We start from the raw sequence: 21,709 nt of genomic DNA on the forward strand, positions 1-21,709 counted from the left end.
ATGATTTGCAAAAGTGAATATTTGTTCTCTTAGATGTTTATGTCTATTAATATCTGTAAAGTAAGATGTCAAATTGGGAAAATATTATAAATTAGCTCTTTGAATAACTTTATTAAAATACTTAAAGTTGAAGTTATCTCTCTTATTATAGAACAGCCCTCATGTTTGCTTTGGAACAAAAATCAAAACACATAGTTGAGATGCTTCTTCAGAGTGGTATTGATGTCTCTGCTGCAGATAACTTTGGGAAGATGGCATTAGCTTATTCTATTGCTAGTGGTGATCCTAGGTAAGTATTTACATTAAAATACTAACCAATATTGATTGGAGGTTGAAAATAATTTAAAAAACTATTGCATTTTGCACATGAGGTGAGATTTTATAGTACAGCTATATGTGGAATGATAATGAGTTAGAGTTCATCAGCCAGGAAGCCTGCAAAAGTCTAGACAAAAATAGTGATGAATGTAACAGTCTTCTCAGAGGTTCCTTTCCTCACCCTCCCCCCCCCCTTTTTTTTTTTTACTTTTTCCCTTATACATGCTAGTAAGTTGCTCTACCACTGAGATACATCACTAGTCAGCCTCTTAGGATTCTTTAAAAAAACTTTGTCATTATGATTGCCAGTCTTATCTCTTTCATTCCAAGTATAACTCCTCACTGTGGAGTAGAAATAGTGTCACACTTTGATTTTTATAATTAGCTATTTGGGTCTTAAAATGCCCAGTTGAGCAGAAAATATTTTTACTCTCCTATGAAAGTTAGCTTTTCTACCACCCTTCTTTAATTTCCCAAGGACCTGAGAATTTCCTTAAAGTCTAAAGAGCAGGTGGAAGGACTTTTAAAATGTTAATTTTTCTCTGTCAATTCTGTTGCTGTGGTGTTGCTGTTAGAACTGGCTCTTCAGTCTGGTGATGATTAACTTTTACTACAAAATGTCCTGATTGATCCCAATCCCTGAGTATTCATGGTAATGCACACTTAGATTTAAAAGTTACAATGCTATTTTTGGTTCATATATACATATGCTTGTTTATTCAGCTATTATTCCCAAACAGCAGAATTCTGTTTTGGCAACTTGGCCTCCTAGCTTTAGCCACACACATATTAAGAACTCTGGCCCTGTCCCACAACTCAAACCTTTATGTGGAACAACCCTCATGTTAGCCTAGACCTTCCTGATGCATTATCCTTTGAGGACTTTGTCTTTTCTTGTATAAACTAATCATTCAGAACTATCAAATAGCTTCAAATAATATCACTGAAGAGATGAGAATTTCCAATCATCTTTCCTAAAAGATCTGTTCCTCGAAAACTCTCATCCCTTGAAGTATATTTTCTTTTACAGCAGGAGGCCCAATATTAATGTTTCCCAGGTTGGGTGTATCTAGTGATTTGCTTTCCAAAGTAAGAAAATTTCCCAAACTATTACAATCAGTCTAAAGTTTTCAGCATATATCAAGTTCTCCCTTACAACGAAGAGATAAGTTCTCTGAGCTTAAAGTAGATTCATTAAATCTAAAAGAGCTAAGCCCCATTATGACTTATTAGTAGCCATGTATAAAGAGGATTTGGTCTTCCAAGTCAGTTAGAGGTCGACATGGAGATTTAGCTTCCTCTAAAAATTATCCGTTGATTCTTTTCAACTAGGTGGAGAAAAAATAGTAGCAGTCCAAGGCAATTTTTGGCATTGGTTAATTTCCCATTTTTGGTGTTATTGATTAGTTTCACAATAGAGGATGAATATATTCTCTAAAGAGATATCATACTTATAAATTCTTATGAATTATTTATGTCTAATTTGCCCTGAGACATAAAGCACAAAAAAGACTACAATCAATAACCAAAATTAGAACTCAAAAGCATTTTTCAGTAATTTCAACACTTGAATATTAGAACCTGTGAAGAATACACATTGGTTTATTTGGGATTCCAATTATAGTTGAATAAAAAGATCAAATTATGCCATTATTTTCCTATTTCTTTTGACATGTTTTAATATTACCTCATTGAGTCTTCCGAACAACTTTGTAAACCCTTATTTTTTAGAAGAAGCCCTTAATTTTAAGAGAAATTAATTGTGCAAGAAGAAAGAGATATTATTTACATGACATTTTCTGAGTTCTAGCTATATCAATTAATATACTTACCTATATTGTTTTCAATTCATAATCATTTTATCTTACTTTGTTTTCTGAATATAAGCTTATGGGTGCAATGGCATGTGTATTTACCACAGCTACTTGGGGGATAGAATGAGGCAGGAGAATTCCTTGAACCAAGGAATTCCAGACTAGCTTGTGCATCATTGGGAAATCCCATCTCAAAAACAAAAGAAAACCAAACAATTTACAAATAATTGTCAAGTTAATAAAATGTCTAGGCTTACAAATTTGAAGTGCATATTATAAAGTTCTGATATAAGATCTAATATTGTTTAAAATACTATTATACATTGAATGTTTGGATATTGTTTTTATACTAATATTAAAATGCTAATTTGATTAATTTTTTTATCTATAGCCTCAAGGAATTAATTCTTCAATATATGAAAGAGAATCTAAACATCCTGAAAATATCAACCCAGGTAAGACTTCTGAAAGTGAATTAATCATGGTATTCATGGCTTATATAAAAAAGTAAGAGTATGGCAGGTGCAGTGTTGGCAAGCCTGTAATCGGGTGGCTCAGGAGGCTGAGGCAAGAGGACTGCAAGTTCAAAGTCAACCTCAGCAATTTAGCAAGGCCCTAAGCAACTTAGCAAGACACTTTCTCAAAAATTACAAAAGGAATGGGATGTCTGTCAGTGGTTAAGCTGTCCTGGGCTCAATTCCTGGTACCAAAGTAAGTAAATAAATAGGAGTAAGAAAGTTTGGACTGCAAAGGAACAGTAGAAAAATTAATGTGTTACATTCATATTGTTCTTAATATTTTTCTTAATAATCTAGAATTCATGATTTTTAAGCCATTAATTGTAGGAAATTTATAATCTGAAATGATATTGTCTGAAGTAATTTTAAGCTAACTTAATCTTGGCCCCTGAAATCTTATATATATGTGCATAAATAAGTAAAAAAATTCAAATTAGCATGTTGTCTTTCCTATATAATGACATTGTAGCATAGTGGACTTGTAATAAAAACAGATGTTCTATTTTTACTATAGATATCAACTCTTACTGGGTATACAAATTCGTGGATTTTACACTGATATTTCCATACATATGTAAATAGTACTTGAATGCCAACCACTTTCCCTACTTCCATTTCTATCTGTCCCTTCGTTTCTTCATCCCTTGTTACCTTCCCTCTTCCCTAATAACCCCTTTTCCATTTCCTAGTCATTCTTAATTTGTTTTCAAATTGCACATGTTATAGAGAATGTGATATTTGATTTATGTTTCTGGCTTATTCTGCTTAACATAATAGCCACCCTCTCCATCCATCTTAAGTTTTTGTCTTTGTTTCTTTCTTTTCTCTTAAAGGCTTGCAATATAGCATTTCATGTTCCCTGGTCTTCAAAGTTTCTGTTGATAACTCTTATGTTCTTCTTATGAGTTTATTCTATAAGTGCTTTGGCCTTTTTAACCTCTTTCAATGTACTTTTGGCAATTTTTATAAACGAACGTGGAGAAGTTCTATTCTGGTCATGTCCATTTGGTGTTCTAAATGCTTCCTGTATCTGGATATCCATAACATTCAAAAAATCTAAGAAATTTTCTGCTATTTTTTTCTCCAAATAAATTGCATTGCCTATAAGCCTGTACTAATACACCATTGTCTATGTTCATAATTCATGACTTTAGTCTATAAATCAGGTACCAAGGACTTTGTATATTCTGTTTCTTCTTCTTTTTATTGTCATAACTAACTAAACGTGACATTCATCATTGCCTTCCAACTCTGATTTTTTCTTCTGATTAATCTAGTCTATGATTAAAACTTAGATTTATATTTTTTTTAAATTTGAAATATTAAGCTATTTCCAAGATTGCTGTTTTATTTCTTTTCAGAAGCTCTATTTTTGCACTGTTCTCTAATGCCTTGTAAAGTTTTTATTACTTTATTCATCTTCTATTTGTATCATCTTTGAATTCATACATTATTTTTAATATCTTTTTGAATCCTTTTTCTGGTGTTTTGTCTACTGCAGTGTCATTGGAATCAGTTGCTAGAGAGTTATGAACTTTTGGAGGATCCATGTTACCTTATTTGTTCACCTTTCTTATATTTGTGCTAAATTTTGTGCATCTGTGGGGATGTATGTTCCTTCCACATTTATGTGAGAGTCTTCTTAGGAAATAACCTTCTCTTGATGATGTATCCTGGGCTATTGGTTTATTTTGTCGAGATTATTTCCAAATTATAGACTTTGTATTATAGACTTTTATGTTTTACCTGACTGTGATTCATGGGTTTTGTCACAGTTTGTACTATCATAGCCTGAAGGACCAACTTTCTTTGTCAATTGTGTGAGAATGGAGTCACATGATGTAGGCAGTGGATTATGTGGGCTGCATTTTTTGTGGTCATTACTGTAGCCTTGTCAATAATTTTCTGTCTGCAAAGGCACGGGAGAGACCTAGTGCCACAGTCCAGCTGGGCAAAGTAACCAAGAGGTGACAAGCAACTGAAGGTTGAAACGGTAACTGAAAGTAACTGAAGGTAACTGCTTTATTGCGGAATAGCAGAAGTATATATATCTAACTGATTTACATAAAGCATGACTCAATGAGCACCATCCAATCATAGCATTGCTCCCCTACAGACATAGCAATCAGCCAATAAGGAGTCCCCACCATCTTGATGACTCAGTGGCATTTCCTCACAAGGCACTCCTTCTGGCAAACTGCCAGGCACCATCTTGACATGGTCCTGGCCTCCAACAACCTAGGCTGAGGCACTGCTTGGTGCAGACTTCATACATGCACAACTCTGTAAACAGAGTTGTTTCACCTATCTGCTCATGCTATGAGGGTGGCTGTCAAACACTGGATTATAGTATATTCGATCCATACCAACATGGGTACATGTCAGCTGGGGGCTTTTATTTACCCTTTTATTTGACTTGAAGTACCTGCCAAGTTATAAGTGGGAATGTACGTGTTCGGTGGAAAGTAAGATGCATTTTTTCTTACCTTTGCTGTGGGTTTTAGAAGTTGCAAAGTACCTGCCAATGTGTTCAAGGAATGGGGCTGGATCCCCAATACAGATGGAAGAAGACATCAATAATACAGCATGAAGGCAAACTAGATATAGGCATACAGAAACAATCAAAAAGAAAAAAAAAACACCAGTAACAACAGAGAAGAAAGGGATGAAATATTTAGAACCTACTAAATTGTTAAAGGTTCATAAAAGTAAAATTAATTTTTAAAAAAAGGAAGAATGAGAAATTAGAAGAAAATTTTTAAAATTCTATTAAATTATGACAATAAGATAAAAGTAATGAAACAAAATGACAAAGTAATAATTAAAAAGAAAGAAACACAAAGCAAAATCTAGTCAAGAATTTCTTCTACATGAGTTGTATGTGCACACACTGTCCTAGTCTGTGCCCAGGGCAATTGTCAATGCCTCCATAGCAGTAAGCCCTTCAAACCTACAGAGCTTTGGCATTATGAGGGTTGTGCCAGAAAGTCATATAATCTGCTTGTAGAACTATAGTCTGTGTGGGCTGGGGATGTGTCTCAAGCGGTAGCACGCTTGCCTGGCAAGTGTGCGGCTGAGGTTCGATCCTCAGCACCACATACAAAGATGTGTCCGACAAAAACTGAAAAAAAAATATTAAAATTCTCTCTTAATTCTGACTCATAATTTACCTGAGAAGCCTGGGTATAGAGTTTGTCCTGCTATTTTTTGACAGTTTCACTGATAACAAAATTTCTTTTTTTGTACATCAAAGATTTTTAGGAAAAATCTCACAAAGCTGTGGGATCATGTTTTCTTCATAAACAAGAAGAGGCTAGTCCTGGAAAGGAATCATTTTACTTGAAGTTAAGACCTTTGTGTAAACCATGTTATATTAAATATATTAAGGCTCCATATGGAGAATATTTTAATTGATATCTCTACTTTCTGATTTCCCAGTTTGGTTTCCTTTAGTATTCTACCCCCATGTATCTTTAACCTCTGTTTTTATAAACTGTTTTATAAATCAAGAGCTACATTTTCCTTCAGGCTACTACCCCTATTTACTTTTATGAAGATTTTTTTTCTTTATAACCTTGTTTTCTTTTTCTATGATTAAAATCTTTTCTTGAATTTTTATTTTTATTTTTTGTTGTGCTCTCTTCATTTTTTTAAAGTTGAGTCAACTGAATATTCATTTTTTTCCTATTGAAAGAATCAAAAGCTCAAAGAATTTAAGAATTTTAAGGAATTTTCACCTATCAATGTACCCTCCCACCCTTCAATATGTATTTGACATGCTGGCCAAATGATGGTCATGATGATGACCCTGAAATGTATAGATATGAAAGGGACTTTTGTGGATGTAGAAAGGAATAGCAATAAGATTCAAACTGAGGTTCCTTCATGCTAACTCAGTACTTTTCCTGATTATCATTGTGTATTAAATGTGTTCATAACAGATTAGGGAGTGTCTGTAGAAACCCAACTAACGTGAATAACACTGGGATTACTAAGTGAGCCCAGTGATAGAGTATCAGAGTGACACTAACAAAGGGAAGGGCAAAACTGAAGAGAAACAGCACTGTCTTGAGTAGAAATAAGGGTTGTAGAAAATTGACCAAAACCTTAGGGTTTATGACCAGTTTGATTAACACAAAATGGATATTAAGGACATAGAATAGTGGAAGCTCTCTAGAAAGGCCTATTAAAAATAGGATTTGAAGGAAGTCCTGATAGGTTGTTATTTTCTTGTTTGTTTAACTGGAAGAAGTGACAAAATTCAAGGTTTTTTTTGAAAGATGTTAATATAATTTGAGCCATGGGAAAAGTCTTCAGAGTTTAGAGATGTGAGAGTGGCTTAGGGACTCTAAAAATCCAGGGGACTAGAATTTGTTGGACACATGGATCTACAGCCTATAGAAGTGTCCATTCTCCTCTACTTTTCTCAACTCATTGATGTCCTTCTTATGTGCACATATAGTAGATCATGAAAATAATTGGCTGGCAAAGTCATCGAAGAACTTTAGTTAGGTAGTTGGTAAAATGTTTATGCTAAGGCCTGTGATTGAGACTCCATTCAGTTTGTTTCCCACTAGCAGAAGGAACTGTGACTCTTGGTCCTTTGAGTGTAACTTGTATCAGGAATCTGCATCTTCATAGAATGTAGGTTTAAAGTTTGGAGGGTCCCACTGAGTCCTGCAGATGAGAGAATGGGGAGTGAAATCCCAGAGGAAGGAGGATATTTAGATAATATTTAGGGAAACACAGGTATGATTACCAGTACTCTGTTTTTCTAGCAATCTTTCACATTGGGATCTGAGGGCCTGTAAAGGTTATAGGTGCTTGCTAGTTTATACAGATTTGAATAAAGTGGGATCTATACAGGAAAAAAATGTATTTATAATACATTTATAATAAGTATTCCCAATAACAACATATACATCCATTTCTTGACTTTGAACATTCAGTGTTCAAATTTTTTTAAGGTTTCATGTTTTCTTTTCCTTTTTTTCTTTCTTTCTTTTTTTTCTGGTACCAGGGATTGAACTCAGGGGCATTTGACCACGAGCCATTTCCCTAGCCCTATTTTTTATTTTATTTAGAGATAGGGTCTCACTGAGTTGCTTAGTGCCTCACTTTTGCTGTCTTCTTTTTGTTTTTGTTTTTGTTTTTCTTCTTTGCAATGGGGACAAAACCTAGGGGTGCTTGAACACTGAGACACATCCCCAGCCCTATTCTTTTATGTTTTGTTTTGAGTCAAGATGTCACCAAATTGTTGGGGATCCCACTAATTCACTGAGACTGTCTTCAAACTTGAATGTTCCTGCCTCAACCTCCCAATTTGCTGTGATTACAAGCATGCATCACCACACGCTGCACAATGGGGTATTTTCAGTAGGTGATACCATGCTGAAGAACTAATACCAGCATTTTTTTTGAAGAAACAATGGTTTATTTTTCTAATCAAGGGACCAAGCTGCAGAATCTTAAGGCCTCAACAAATGTATCTTATTATTTTCTCTGAACAGTAAGATCTTCTATTTTATTATTCTTGGTGAACAGCAATGTTGTTTCTTCATTGATTTCCATTGCCAAAGAGTCATGACAGGTGGTTTAACATGGTGCCTACTGCTTTCAGGGGATTCCATCACATGAATCCTCATTTCCAGTGCAACAGCTGTTGGCAATCTTTCATTGAAAGTCCATCCATCAGGATTTCTCTTTATTGTGGTTGACCAAGGAGTCCTGCTTTGGCTGCCAGGGCTTCATTCTGCTGAATGTGTTATTCTTGAAATCTCATGAATATTCTTTGTGTTATTTTTAAATATTTCTGTAAGCAATGTTCTGAACAGGTAATCTCTTCAGGTTTTACTTCTCTTGTTGTAAAGTCTTTTACACAGTCCAAAAAGCAGGTTTCTGTAAGTTTATTGTAGGTTTCAAGGAATTCCCTAAACTATTGTCCCAGTTACTTGGGAGGCTGAGCCAGATCACTTGAGCCCAGAAGCTGGAGACCAACATGGGTAACATAATGAGACCCTGTTTTATCTGATCAGATTCTGGTATTTGTGCAGCCATATTCTTTTGGTATGTTTATTAGTCACCTTTTCTGATGCATGAGTTTCCTTTTTGTTCTGGAAAAGTGGTTGTCCAGCCTTTGCTTGAACGTCTGTCTCCAGTGAGGCCTGATTTCTTACTTAATCACAGGCTCTCGCATCTGACTGGTAAGAGGCTGGGGGGCTGCAATGCAGGTGGAGTCTGGGGGCTGAGGGGGTCAGGGTGCCGCCACTGCTGGATGGCACAGAACACGTGGGAGCGGTGATGTCAAAGAGTACTTAAACACTTTCACGCAGATTCTTTACAACGTGGGGAAATCAGTCAGGTCAGGAGCGCTTCAGTCGAAGACCAATATCTTAATCTTGTAGGGAAGACCAACATCTTAATCTTGTAGGGAGATGTGTTGTCTTTAAAATAAAAATAAATTCACATCTCTTTTAAGGTTTTAACAGTGTAAGTTTGTTTCCACCCGGACAGGGATGTAAGGGCAAGGGAGAGTACTTGTGTTTAATAATACCACCATTTTAAACTACTTAGTCTTTGTTCCATGGATAACCAAGAGAGAAGGCACTGTGTTTCTTGCTACCTTGTCTTGGGTTATAAAATGGATGTAACACTTAACATTAAAAATGTTTGTGTGTTTGTGTGTGGATGTGTGTGTGTATGGCAGCTATTAATTGGATTTTAAGTTCAGCCTTCAAGACAGGCAGTTTCTGAGAATAAGTTATTCTCATGTTCTGTCAATACATTGACTGTCAGTCTGAAATGGAATTAAGACTACCTTCATTGAATATTTCATAGTTTAAAAAAAAGTGGAGGCAGAAAGAGCTTTATAAAACAGAAGTTATGTTTTAATCATATCAGTCAAGAAATACAATTTAATAAAGTTAGATAATCTAAGTTTTTACTAGAGTTTATTAAAAATACTATCCAACTACTTTATTATAAATTTTTGCTTTACAGGATTTCTAATAAAACTGATCATTATCTCACTTTGGATGAGGCCAATTATAAATATTATGACAAGGTAAAGTGATCTTTTGTGAAATTAATTTTCTTGCTCTGAATTTTTGGTTTTGAAGTGTTAAAACTTAGCAATGGTTTCCTAATCTATTTTATGCAAATTTGCTCAGACAAAACCATTTTAAGAGAATTATGTTGATATTTTTTAACTTGTACAAATGCCAATGTTCCCTTGAGGAGTTTAGTTTGGTGGGGGATGGAAGAAACATTGTACTGGTAAATACATATTGATAGAAAAATTGCATCAGGAATAAATTTCTTATTGCAGAAGCAATATTAAATTTGGTCAAGAATTTTTTGTTAGATTTACATTAGTGTGACTTTTAAATCATACTTACATGATTTATAATATTCATGCCCAAATTATTTTTTGTAGAATCATGAAATTTCCCTTATGCCTTTAATTTGAAATAAATAAGGCACATTGGATAGAGGGGTTTTTTTATTAGACCCTTTATATTTTACTCAATATATTTCTAGGAGACTTTTTTCATTATTTCTATCCTTGGCTCCATTTTTACACTAAAGTAACATTAGAAATTATGGAAACATACAAATTTAGAATAGGTATATTAATGTTTAGATTAGGGGCTGCAGTTGTAGCTCAGTGGTATAGTACTTACCTAGCATGGACTATGAGTCAAGGGGTTCAATCCTGAGCATAATATAAAACTAAGTAAATAAATGTATAAAAATATAATAACATTATAAAAATGTTTGCATTATAAAGGGATTTCTTCATGCCTTCTGACTCTTTCCACTAAGAGTATATTTAAAACTCTTTATCTAATTGAAAAATAGATGTCTTGTGAAAAATAATAACCACTACTGGAAGCATAGACTCTCAATAACCATATGATAAGACTTTAGTATTATATTTTTTTATCATAGTGTTTTAAAATATTCAAATGCTTATGTCACATTCTGAGATTTCATATTTTAGACGTTTTTTACTTAGTTATTTAAATATTCATTTAATAGCTTTTTAAATTTTAATAAGCTAATCAAGGTTAATAAATATATTTGCATATATCCTGGAGCAGCTACAATATGGTTCAAATGTAAGAAAATAGCTTCTTAATTTTTTGAACATGAATAAATGAGTAAAAATACATGAAACAAAAATTTTTTTTCTTTTTTTTTTCTTTTTTTTTTTTTTTGGTACTAAAGATTGAACTCAGGGGCACTTTACCGTTGAGCCACATCCCAAGCCCTATTTTGTATTTTATTTAGAGACAGAGTCTCACTGAGTTGCATAGAGCCTCACCATTGCTGAGGCTGGCTTTGAACTTGTGATCCTCCTGTCTTAGCCTCCCAGGCCACTGGGATTACAGAGGTGCACCACCACACCTGGCTTAGAAAAAAATTTCTATAGAATGAAGTGTTCTAAATAACATAGCATGCATGAAATGACTATTAATTAACTACTGAATTCTAAAAATATGCTTTAAGTTTGAATTTTCTTTTGATATCTGGGATGTATAAATTCAGATGAGTTATCTTGAATTAGTGCCATAAAGAAGAAGCAAACCAGTCAGGAAAATTTCATAAATATGAAAGTCGGAACCAGAATATTCTTCAAGCATCCTCTAATTATGAGCATAGATTTGGACTTAAGATGAACATTTGTTTCTCACTCCTTGTTTATTTTTTTAAATTATTTGATCCAAGACTCAATATTCTCTTGAAGAAAACGTCTCTTCATTGTATGTTCTTTGAGTCATCTCTGTCTCCATTCTTTGGTTATTTGGTTAATCTTTCCATTTAGTAACTGTGAGGTTTTCATTCATTGATATTGCCCTCACAACGTTGTTTTTGTCATTCTTCTCTATCTTGGAAGGCTCAACATTTATATTAACATGTATTTTTAGCTATTTAACACACAAGATGGATAGAACTCATACTGTTTGTGATTTCTATCAGTTTTATTTATAAGATACCCTTAAAGTTTTAGGTCTCATACTTTCCCTCAAGAGATAATTTATGCCAATAGAAGTCACAAAAACACATTAAAAACATCACACATAATTATTTTAAATTTCTAAAAATGTTTTTTTTTTCAAAAGCACTCTAAACTACGGATAGCTCCAATTTCATCCTAGGTCATTTGGATTAATAAAATAATTTAATGGATGTCAGTATTTGTGAAATTATCTTGGAGGTAAGGGGAATAACATTTTGGAGATCTCCCATCATCCTCACCCCATGAGCAGACATAGCTTAGTAAATGGCAAGATTAAATTGAGTTTACATTGCAATGGCTCAAAAACATGTTCTCCTTCTCTTGTATCCTGCAATAATGGAAAATATTAAGCTAATTTTTCAAATTTGGTGCATATTACACCTAAATATTTTTTCCTTCCTAGGATATCCCCAAAGAAAATGGAGAATTACCTCACACTTCTAATGAATTGAGGAATGATGGTAAAATATTTGAAGAGTATCTATTGCAGAGCTGATTATTGATTTAAAATTATGGAGCTTTTTCTGTACTCTCTATTTTTCTTTTATTTTTGTAGAAGAAACAAATGAAACTGAGGAACCTAAACTTAAAACATTACCTGGAAACTGTGATGTTGATATTAAAAAGAAAAATGTGATTGAAACCACTCCTGTGGAGGAAATCAATATAAAGAACTATCACAGTAATTTTTCTTCCTCAGTTGGCTCAAAGGTAAGATTTTTTAAAAATTATTTTTCTTATCGTTTTTGCATATCATCTCTCATATACACATAATGATACCAAACAGCCTAGAAATAAATATAAGGCCATAGAGTCCTAATAACAAGGATAGCAATAGTTTTAAGTATACCATTAACAATTATAGAATGTGATGGGACTAATCGTCAGGATGGCCCTAGTCCTGAGCCTAAGCAACCCTATTTTAACTTCATTTTAAAAGACCTGCAGTTTCACCAGGCACATCCACAGATCCCTCCTTCTATACTGGTTTATAAGCTCAGTAGCCAAAGGAAGGTAAAATTTTCCCTATTTGCAGAGGATATATGAGCTTATGGTATAAAATCTGTCAGTTTACGATGTGTAATTCTCTATTTTTTAAATCTAATGTATTTCAACCTGGATAATTGGGTGTCACCTTGGTGATTAGGAAATCTTTATGCAACTCGTTATTGATATTTTTTTTGCCAGGATATATCTCTGAGTCCTCCTCAGAAATGCACTGGTCTTTTATCTGCTGATGCATATCAAAGAGCAGACTGGGGTATAACTAGACATATAGAAGGTAAGAACCATGTACTGTAAAATAACATTGGTTATCATCTTTATTTAAAATATGGACACTAATAGATTCAAATAGTTGAAGAAATGAACTTAATAAGTATGTAGTAAGAAAAAAAAGTGAAATGGTAATATGTAGTATATGTTATTAAGTTTTTGCAACAGATTAAATATAAAGTGTCTCTAGTGGAGTTGAATTCCATTTCAAGACATGTTTAGATAAGAGGATAGTTTGGAAATAAAGAAGGGGTGGGGAGAAGAGAGAATGAAGAATAAGAAAGTTAAAGATCACAGACAACAACAACAAAAAAAGAAAACGAAAAAGAAGTAAGTGCACATTGTGAAGGGAGGTAAATTCAGATTAAATATTAGAAAGTAAAAGAGCAGAGCATTAGAAAAATTTGTGAGTTTTTAGTACCAAAACTGTTTTGAGAGATACAGTAAAATTTTCCAACAGCTGTTTTCTTAATCAATATTGGAAAGTAATGAAGGAATGAATGCCAGATCATTAAGAGCTACATTTGGTTTGCCATAAGTAAATGTATGCCATAATTACTTCCTAGGAAAGTAACTATGGTAAAGAATAATATAATCTCGAAATAAAAAGGGTGGGATATATCATGAAATGATCAGCAAAGTATAACCTGATAAGATGTTCATTGGAAAGATTATGAATGCTAATACACCTACAATTTGGGGAACAAAATAGGAGGATTTCAAAGAGGCAAGTTAAGTTAGAAGAATTGGTAAAAGATTAATTACACACAAGAATGCTCAAATTCTAGCAAATCATATGTTGGGGACCATATTCAAAATGCAAATTCTCACTCAACAGGTCTTTGCTTACATTTCTAAAACATTTAAAGATGGTTCCAATGTTCTTTACCCAGACACTACATTCTGAGTTGCAAGGGAATGACCTATCCTTTAGGAAGTCTAAAATGAAGAGCCATTGCATATTAGTTCAGATATAACAAGATACAGTGAAAGCATAAATTTAGTTATTATTCCCAGCATGTCTCTGGGCAAAGGAAAAGGAAAAAAAGAGGAAGTTATAACAATTATATTTCCATCTATGTATGGTGACACACCTATAATCCCAATGAATCCAGAAGCTGATGCAGGAAGATTGCAAGTTGAAGGCCAGCCTCAGCAAATTAGTGAAGCCATAGCAATTTAGCAAGAACTTGTCTCAAAAATAAATAAATAAATAAATAGTGCTAAGGATGAGGCTTAGTCATATAGCACTGCTGGGTTAAATCTCGATATGTATATTTTAAGATACAGTTGCTGAATGGGAAAGAAATAGTAGTAGGAATAATCCAAACCAAGAATGTAAAAGGAAATGACTCAAGACCAAACTCTAGAAAATTCTTTTGGAAAATCTAAAGGGAAGGGGAAATAAGCTAGGTAACGTTGACTGTAATGAAAAGGAAACTGAGAGAATGCATTTCAGCTGCCCCAGCTTTTTAAACTTTGTTCATTTTATTAAACTTCATTCTACACAGGATACTGAAACTTTTCTATTCTCTGTATTTTGGGAAACATTCCCTCCATTCATGCCTGCATGAACTTCACACTACACTGTTGCCTTCTCATTAATTTAATTTCACATTACCAGTTATTAATGCTAAGGTTAAAGCTTCCATTATCCCTTGAAATCATCTCTATTCATGCACAGACCCTTCATGTTTACCTGCCCACAGCATTGAGATTGGTCTAGTTAGATATACGACCATGGGCCTTCTTTAGAATGTGGATGTCCAACCATCCTAAATTTCTTGGGAATCTACTATGATAAAAATTCTGCCCAACTGTGTATCTTTATCCCTATCCCTGCCTATTCTGTCCTCCGTCATTACTCCTCACCCATCCCTATGTGGTCATATAAATACTGACCCATTTAAACCTTCTATATTCTTACCATTTCCTGCCTCAGATTGATAATCTCACTCCTTAAGTCTCTCTTCAACCCAACCTCCAGAAAAGCCACCTTTTTCTTCCACTACCTCTTACCAAGAACTTATTAGTTATGAGTTCAAATAGATAAGACTGTTGACACCAAGGTGATATAAAAAACATCCCCAATAATCTAGGAGCAAATGGATTAGATTTATATAGGTAATTTCACAGGTCAATTTGTATGTCCTAAGTAGATTAGTTGTTGGATTGCTAAGGCAGGGGAAAACACTTTGTATCAGGAAGAATAGCCATAGTCCTAAAGGACTAAACAAATAGATTAACTTCTAAAAGAAGAAAATACAATTTGTCAGAATAGTGGAAAAAACATTTTAGATATAAAGGTATTCATTGACAAAGGTGTGAAAAGTATCTGTCATTAAGAAAACAATATTGATGAAGAGTAGTTGTTGAAAAGTTATTATTATGAGGAGAAAATAGCAAACTGTGAATTTTGATATTTTGCTGCTTTTTAATGAGAACTTTTAATTTATCTGGAGTTGATAATTCTTTGAGTTATTTTTATGCATTAAACCTGTTGACATCTAGTTTTTCCCGGATGAGTTTTGAAGTTTTGGTTTAGTAAAATCATTCCAAAAAGTGGTAAATATTTGCTGGATACTGTTGGTTCCCCCTAAATACAGCTTCTTAGGAGGCTAAGTTGGGTGAATGGCATGATTCAGGACACCCTGATCACTTTAGAGTGACTCTATCTCCAAGTACAATAGGTTTGGGTATACCACTCATTGATAGAGTGATTGCCAAGGTGGTAAAACTCCCTGAATAAAACTACAAGATATGAACACACACACACACACACACACACACACACACACACACACACACACCAAAGTAGTTTAAAAAATTAATGATCATCTAAAATAAAACTTATTATTAATTTTTAATTTGATAGACTGTCAGACTTTCTAGGAGTCCTAAGTAACTTAAGTAAACCTGTCCATTTTTCAGAAGATAAACTGTTAGATGTAACATCAGAGGAAGAGGAAGAAAACCTTTTTGGCACTGAAAATAATCAGCCACAGGTATGTAAACATGTGAATTTGAATTCTTGATTTCATCCTGTTTTTCTTACATTCAGAATGTAAATTAGGTCAAATGAAATGATCTTTTGGAAAACTCTTTAGAAATCTAAACATCATAAATTAATATTTAGGTCTAGTACAATCTAATTAGTCATGAATCTGAAAATAACATTGGAAATCATGGCAACCTATAAATGAATTTTATCCTAGTAATTGAGTCAACTTTTTCTGACTATTGTTTGTGATTTCATTTGTATAACCTTATTACATGCTGAAAACATTAACTATGAGACTTATGAATAACTAGTTGAAATTATGAACATATGTAACTGTGATTGCCACTGATATACTTAATATTAAAGAGCAGTTATTCCCAATAGCTCAAAATTTTAATTTCACATTAACAGACATTAATGCTAAGGTTAAAGCTTCCAATATCCCTTGAAATCATTGTCTATGTTGAGGCAGACAATAGGCCTTTTGATCAAATAGAAACCTTCTAGAAAGGGACCTTTATGTACAAACAGTAATTTTCCAGTTCATTTTATTTTCATGTAGGATACTAATAAATATTACTAAGCATTTTATCCTAACACTTTAGTGGATGTTAGAAAAAAAGAGCTCTTGGGCTGGGGATGTGGCTCAAGCGGTAGTGCGCACGCCTGGAATGCATGCGGCCTGGGTTCGATCCTGCACCACATACAAACAAAAATGTAGTGTCTGCCAAAAACTAAAAAAAATAAATAAATATTAAAAAAGAAAAAGAAAAAAGAGTCCTTGGATGCACCAGGGAATTATGAAATTTTGGAGAAGTCTTATTACTTGTTTTCTCATGTAGTTTGTTAATAGGCTGAAGTTTTGCATGCATTTAGATGGATTTCTCTTCCACTTTTATGTGTGGGTCCTTTTGTTGTATAGCTTTCTCTGTGAAATGTGCCTGGGCAATGGTTAGGTCTCAGTGTCAAATCCCCTCTGAACTTGACCAACATGCAAGTTTATGGTTCACTTCTTTTTTCCACTTACTAATTGGTTTGGTGAAATTCTCCTGAGTCCACTACAGGGGATGTTCTTATCTTTCACTCATTAAGTTTTCCCTGGCACAGCTGTAGACTTTTTCTTCTATGAATTATTTTCTTATTCTAAAAGCCAATACTTCTGGGTTTTATCTGTTAACAGGCTCTCTGTACTGACTCTCTACTGAGTCCCTCAGCCCCTCTTTTTCATCAAGCATTCACACACACCAGTTAATCTGATTCCAAATATGGAAACAGTCAGTAAACACTGTATGTATCCATGCTGCCACCATTTTCCATTGGAAGACTTTTTAGTTTTTCTTCAATGAAAAGTATTGCATACTTTAGCCAAAGAGGATGTACTATGTCAAGGTAAAATATCAACATATTTTCATTCTTACTTTCTCATTTTATTGAACTAGATTTCAACTCAGGAAATATTTTTCTGAAAGTTAGGTTTTGGAAAATTCAAATATGAAGGAAGTACAACAGTGTTTCATTTCTACTCTATGTGATATAATTCAGACTATCTTATCTCACCGAGTATCATACTTTAACACTAAGAAGCACGTCAACCCAGTGTTGCAAATGTTTAGAGCTGTATAATATCAAAGACATTTCTCAAAAGAGTTCTAAATAAGTTTTCTACTGTGTTCCTATGTTTGGTGGGGAATAAAAAGTTGAATATTTATACTGAGGTCAGTTTCTTGGGATATATGCACATCTTTTAGTATGTTGTCAGTGAATACATTTACTATGTTTTCATCCTGGTTTTACCCCATGAGTATCCAGATGAAAAAAAAAAAAGCTGAATCTGTAAAGCATACTTTGTGTTCCTCTATGGAACATTTCACTTTTCAAAATGTATTTGTATTATATTTAATTCCCATAATTATAAAATTAGAAATTTAGGTGACTTCTAAAGAGTGGTGATGATATTTGTATGCAACTAATTTTTGACATAATCTTAACAGAGGGTCTCTGAGCATCATCTAACTGTGGGTGTTTCTCATATATCTGGCGAGGCCTATCAGAGAAAAAAGAGAGCAGATGGATATGGAGAAGGTAAGAACTATGTAGCATACAAAAATATTTGGATGGAATTTTGATCTAAAATATGCATATCTATTCAAGTAACATATCTATTAAGTAGGAAGTAAGGAAAAAGAAATGTAATCTAGGTATCTTATCAGGTTTAAGCCACAGTATAAATTAGGAGCTGAATTAGCAGTTGCATTTATATACACATATTTATCACAGAAAATGTAGAAATAGGAAAAGCAGAGGGGAAAAATGGGGATAAAGACTGATAAAGGCAGCAAGTTCAGGAAGACAGTGAAGAAAAAAAGAAGCAGATGTACTCAGTGGAGAAATAACAATTTATGTCACATATGAGAAGAAAAAAAGAACAGGGATTTAAAACCATGGGAAGAATTTGTGGATTTTCTTTCCCAATGTTGAATGATTGGTAGGGGAAAATTTTCCCAATCTTCCTAACTTAGACTCAATTGGAAAGGAATTGAGGCTTGAAGAAGCAATCAGAAAATTTGACTGGTTTACCACAAATACAATTAAATGACATGCAACACACTGCTACTACCTAGGATAAAAAAATATATATAGGGAAGAAACAGCAAATGGGGAAGTAGAAAATGTAAGAATGGATTGATCCCTATATCCACAGATTTCTAAAACTTACTTTGGAAAATTATGGCTTCTTGTAAACTTTCATTTAGGGGAATATTATAAGGAGGAATCCAGAGCTAGCTACATTCAAGTTAAGATAGAGGAATTGGAAGCCTAGTAACTTCACACTGGAGCTCTCAATTTAATGTATTGTCTGCTGGGGATCATGTTCAAAGACTCATTCTGACTCTAAATGTCTTTGCTTCTACATTTCTATTACATTCTAAGGAGATTCCATTAATCCAGGTCTGAAGAAGACCTAGTTTTCAGTGAGGGAAAGGATTTCCCTTAAGGAAAACTAAATAAATAGATATTGGATGACATATATTATTACAAATCCAGAAAAAGTGCAACCATAAATCTTGCTTTCATTTTCAGTATGTCCCTTGGTAAATGGGAAGGACTCAAGTCACAAAGACTTAGAAATTATATTTCTAAGATACATTTGCTATATTGGTAGTCAAGAAAATATGGGAATAATCCACAAAGAATGTAAAATGAAAATAATTATGACCAGAGCTCTAGATGTTGCTTTTGAAAGGCAAAAGGCAGTGGAAAATGAGGACAGAACCAAATAAAGTAGCTAGGTAATTTTGGAGGGAATCAAAAGGACACTAAGAGAATGAGGTTCAGCTGCTTTCATAGTATCTTCATCAAACCCAAAGTGAAACAATTACTGATGCAGAGATAATTGGAGGCAGTAGGAACAGAAAGAACTATAGCAACCTGAAGATATAAATTTCTTCCCTGCAAAGTTACCAGTCACTGAGATGTCTGCAGCTTTCTTGTGAGTTATCTGAATAAGAAATACCATTTCAGATACAGATGCAGCTAGATGTTTATTTTTTTTTTAATTCTTGATTAGAAAAGATACATTGGCCCTAGGCATTCCAGAAATGCACTCTTTTTCTGAGCTACATACTCATCCCCATACTACTAATTTTCTGATAATGCAGACTGCTTATGAAAGTATTTGAAAAGCTGAAATGATATATTAACCAGATTTATTTTGAAAACAGAAGTCTTTACTGAGTTTACACCTTGAAAAATAAGACTGCTATTCTAGTATATATAGCATTAACTTTAAAATATAAAGTTTATTGATATGTGATAATTTTGTGAGGTTTCAGATCACTTTTTCCTTTGTATTTCCATATCTTAAATCTTTGTTTATCATACATTGTTTCTAAGATGTAGAAATTGTATTTTCTCACAAGAATGGATCAAGAAACTTGACATTGGATAAACCAAAAGATACAGGAAAAGAAGTTTCAGCATAGTCTCACATTGCTATGAAAAAAAAAAATATATATATATATATATATATAATTTGTGTACATATAAATTAGCTGCTAATATAGAAGTGTGTATCTGAATAAATTACATAAGGTAAATTTCTTGATGAAATATGATGTTATTCTAGCCTGGAATGATATCCTTTCTTTGGGCTTATTAAATTTTAGGTCAAATGAAGGGATGTGATAGTAAAATGAATTAAATAATTCTGATAGGATTGACTTAAGATATTTGCTATTACACTATTAATTCAGCTTTGGCATTGAAACTCTCGTGGTCCTCCTTTATTCATCTCACTGGAAATCACTGTGTTCTCCACAATTCTGCATCTGGACTGGGGTATATGGACCCTGGTATATATTGTTCATGTTCATCAGAAACATATTTTCACTTTGGAAATTAAACTGCATGTTTGTTATACTTACATTCCTTATTTGTGTTCATCATTGTCATATGACTGTCCTAACAATGAAAAAAAGAAACATAGAACACCTAAAGCCAAAGTAAATTTTATCAAGTAAATTTTACCAGAATCAGCTCCATAGTAATTCAAAAGGAATATTATGGTGGTTTTGTCACATTCAAATTTTGTTTCTTGCTTTTCAGTATCTCGGGACTCCAGTAATTCCTGGAAGGTAAATCATCTTCTATGTTTCTCTTAAATTATTTATGTTAAATTATGTTATTTTAATAACATAATTTAACATAAATAAACATGTTAAAATAACATGTTAAATTAAGTAAACATGTTAAAATAACATGTTAAAATATTATGTGTATATAATAATAAGTAATATATTGTATATGATAATATATAACATGATATATCATTTACGTTAAAATATTATATTATTTGTTAAATTATTCACTGAAAACTGGAGTCAGTACACAGTATTTACTAATTATTTTGTCTGCAAGGAGAATGAGAATGCCATGAAATGCAAAGATTTTCTTCCAATTAAAGCAAGGAGCGAAGCCTGGACAAAAAAATCAGGTAATTTTTGCAGTACAATTTTCTGCAAAGAACTATAATAAACATCTAAGATGCTAGTGGACTTTACACTTGTTTCTTTTTTAATAAAATATTTTGAGGGAATTTGGCCCAATTACAGCAGTACCTATGTTAGTATCAACATATGAAATTTTTTCAGAAAAAGCATATAAATATTGTTAAAAAAGAACTAAGTCAGCTGTTTCTACAGTTAAAATTTCCAACATTATATCTGTTTGTGGGATTATGAGGTGGTTTTTATTTCTCTCCCATGTTTTATAAAGCTTGTGGTAGAGCTGGACTATCATCTCAGATGATTGTGAGACCAAGGAAAGAGATTTTTCTTGAAGTCAGTTGATCAAGGCCAGTATGGGAAACACAGGAAAAGCACATCTAGAAGACAGTAGCAACTCTATCATGACACTGAGTAAATCTACTAACTCCATGGACATTTGTTGGGCTATATGCAAACTATATTCCATGCCCCTCACCCCACATGTGGTCATATCTAAAGGAAGTATTCACACAATATAGTATCACAAATTTTAATTTATTCATTTCCTATAAAATAAACACTGTTTATGGGAGAACACTCTTTCCTACAATTTAGACTAAGAGATATAAATCCAAAAATACTTTTTTTCTTACATTTGTGGGGACTTAATTCAAATGTTTTAAGCAGTTACTTTTCCAATGAGTTTCACCCACTGACTTCATGGAATTATGGGTCGGCTGGATATATCCAGATTCAAGGAAAATTGCCCACCAAGG

General features: G+C 33.3%; 1 pseudogene; it reads right to left on the bottom strand.

Annotated features, from left to right (window-relative positions):
• Positions 1–8,061: 8,061 nt before the first annotated feature.
• On the bottom strand, positions 8,062–8,895 carry LOC144366574 (mitochondrial import inner membrane translocase subunit Tim9-like; annotated as a pseudogene).
• Positions 8,896–21,709: the final 12,814 nt, after the last annotated feature.

The sequence above is a fragment of the Ictidomys tridecemlineatus genome, chromosome 1 (assembly GCF_052094955.1).
Source record: "Ictidomys tridecemlineatus isolate mIctTri1 chromosome 1, mIctTri1.hap1, whole genome shotgun sequence".
NCBI lineage: Eukaryota > Metazoa > Chordata > Mammalia > Rodentia > Sciuridae > Ictidomys > Ictidomys tridecemlineatus.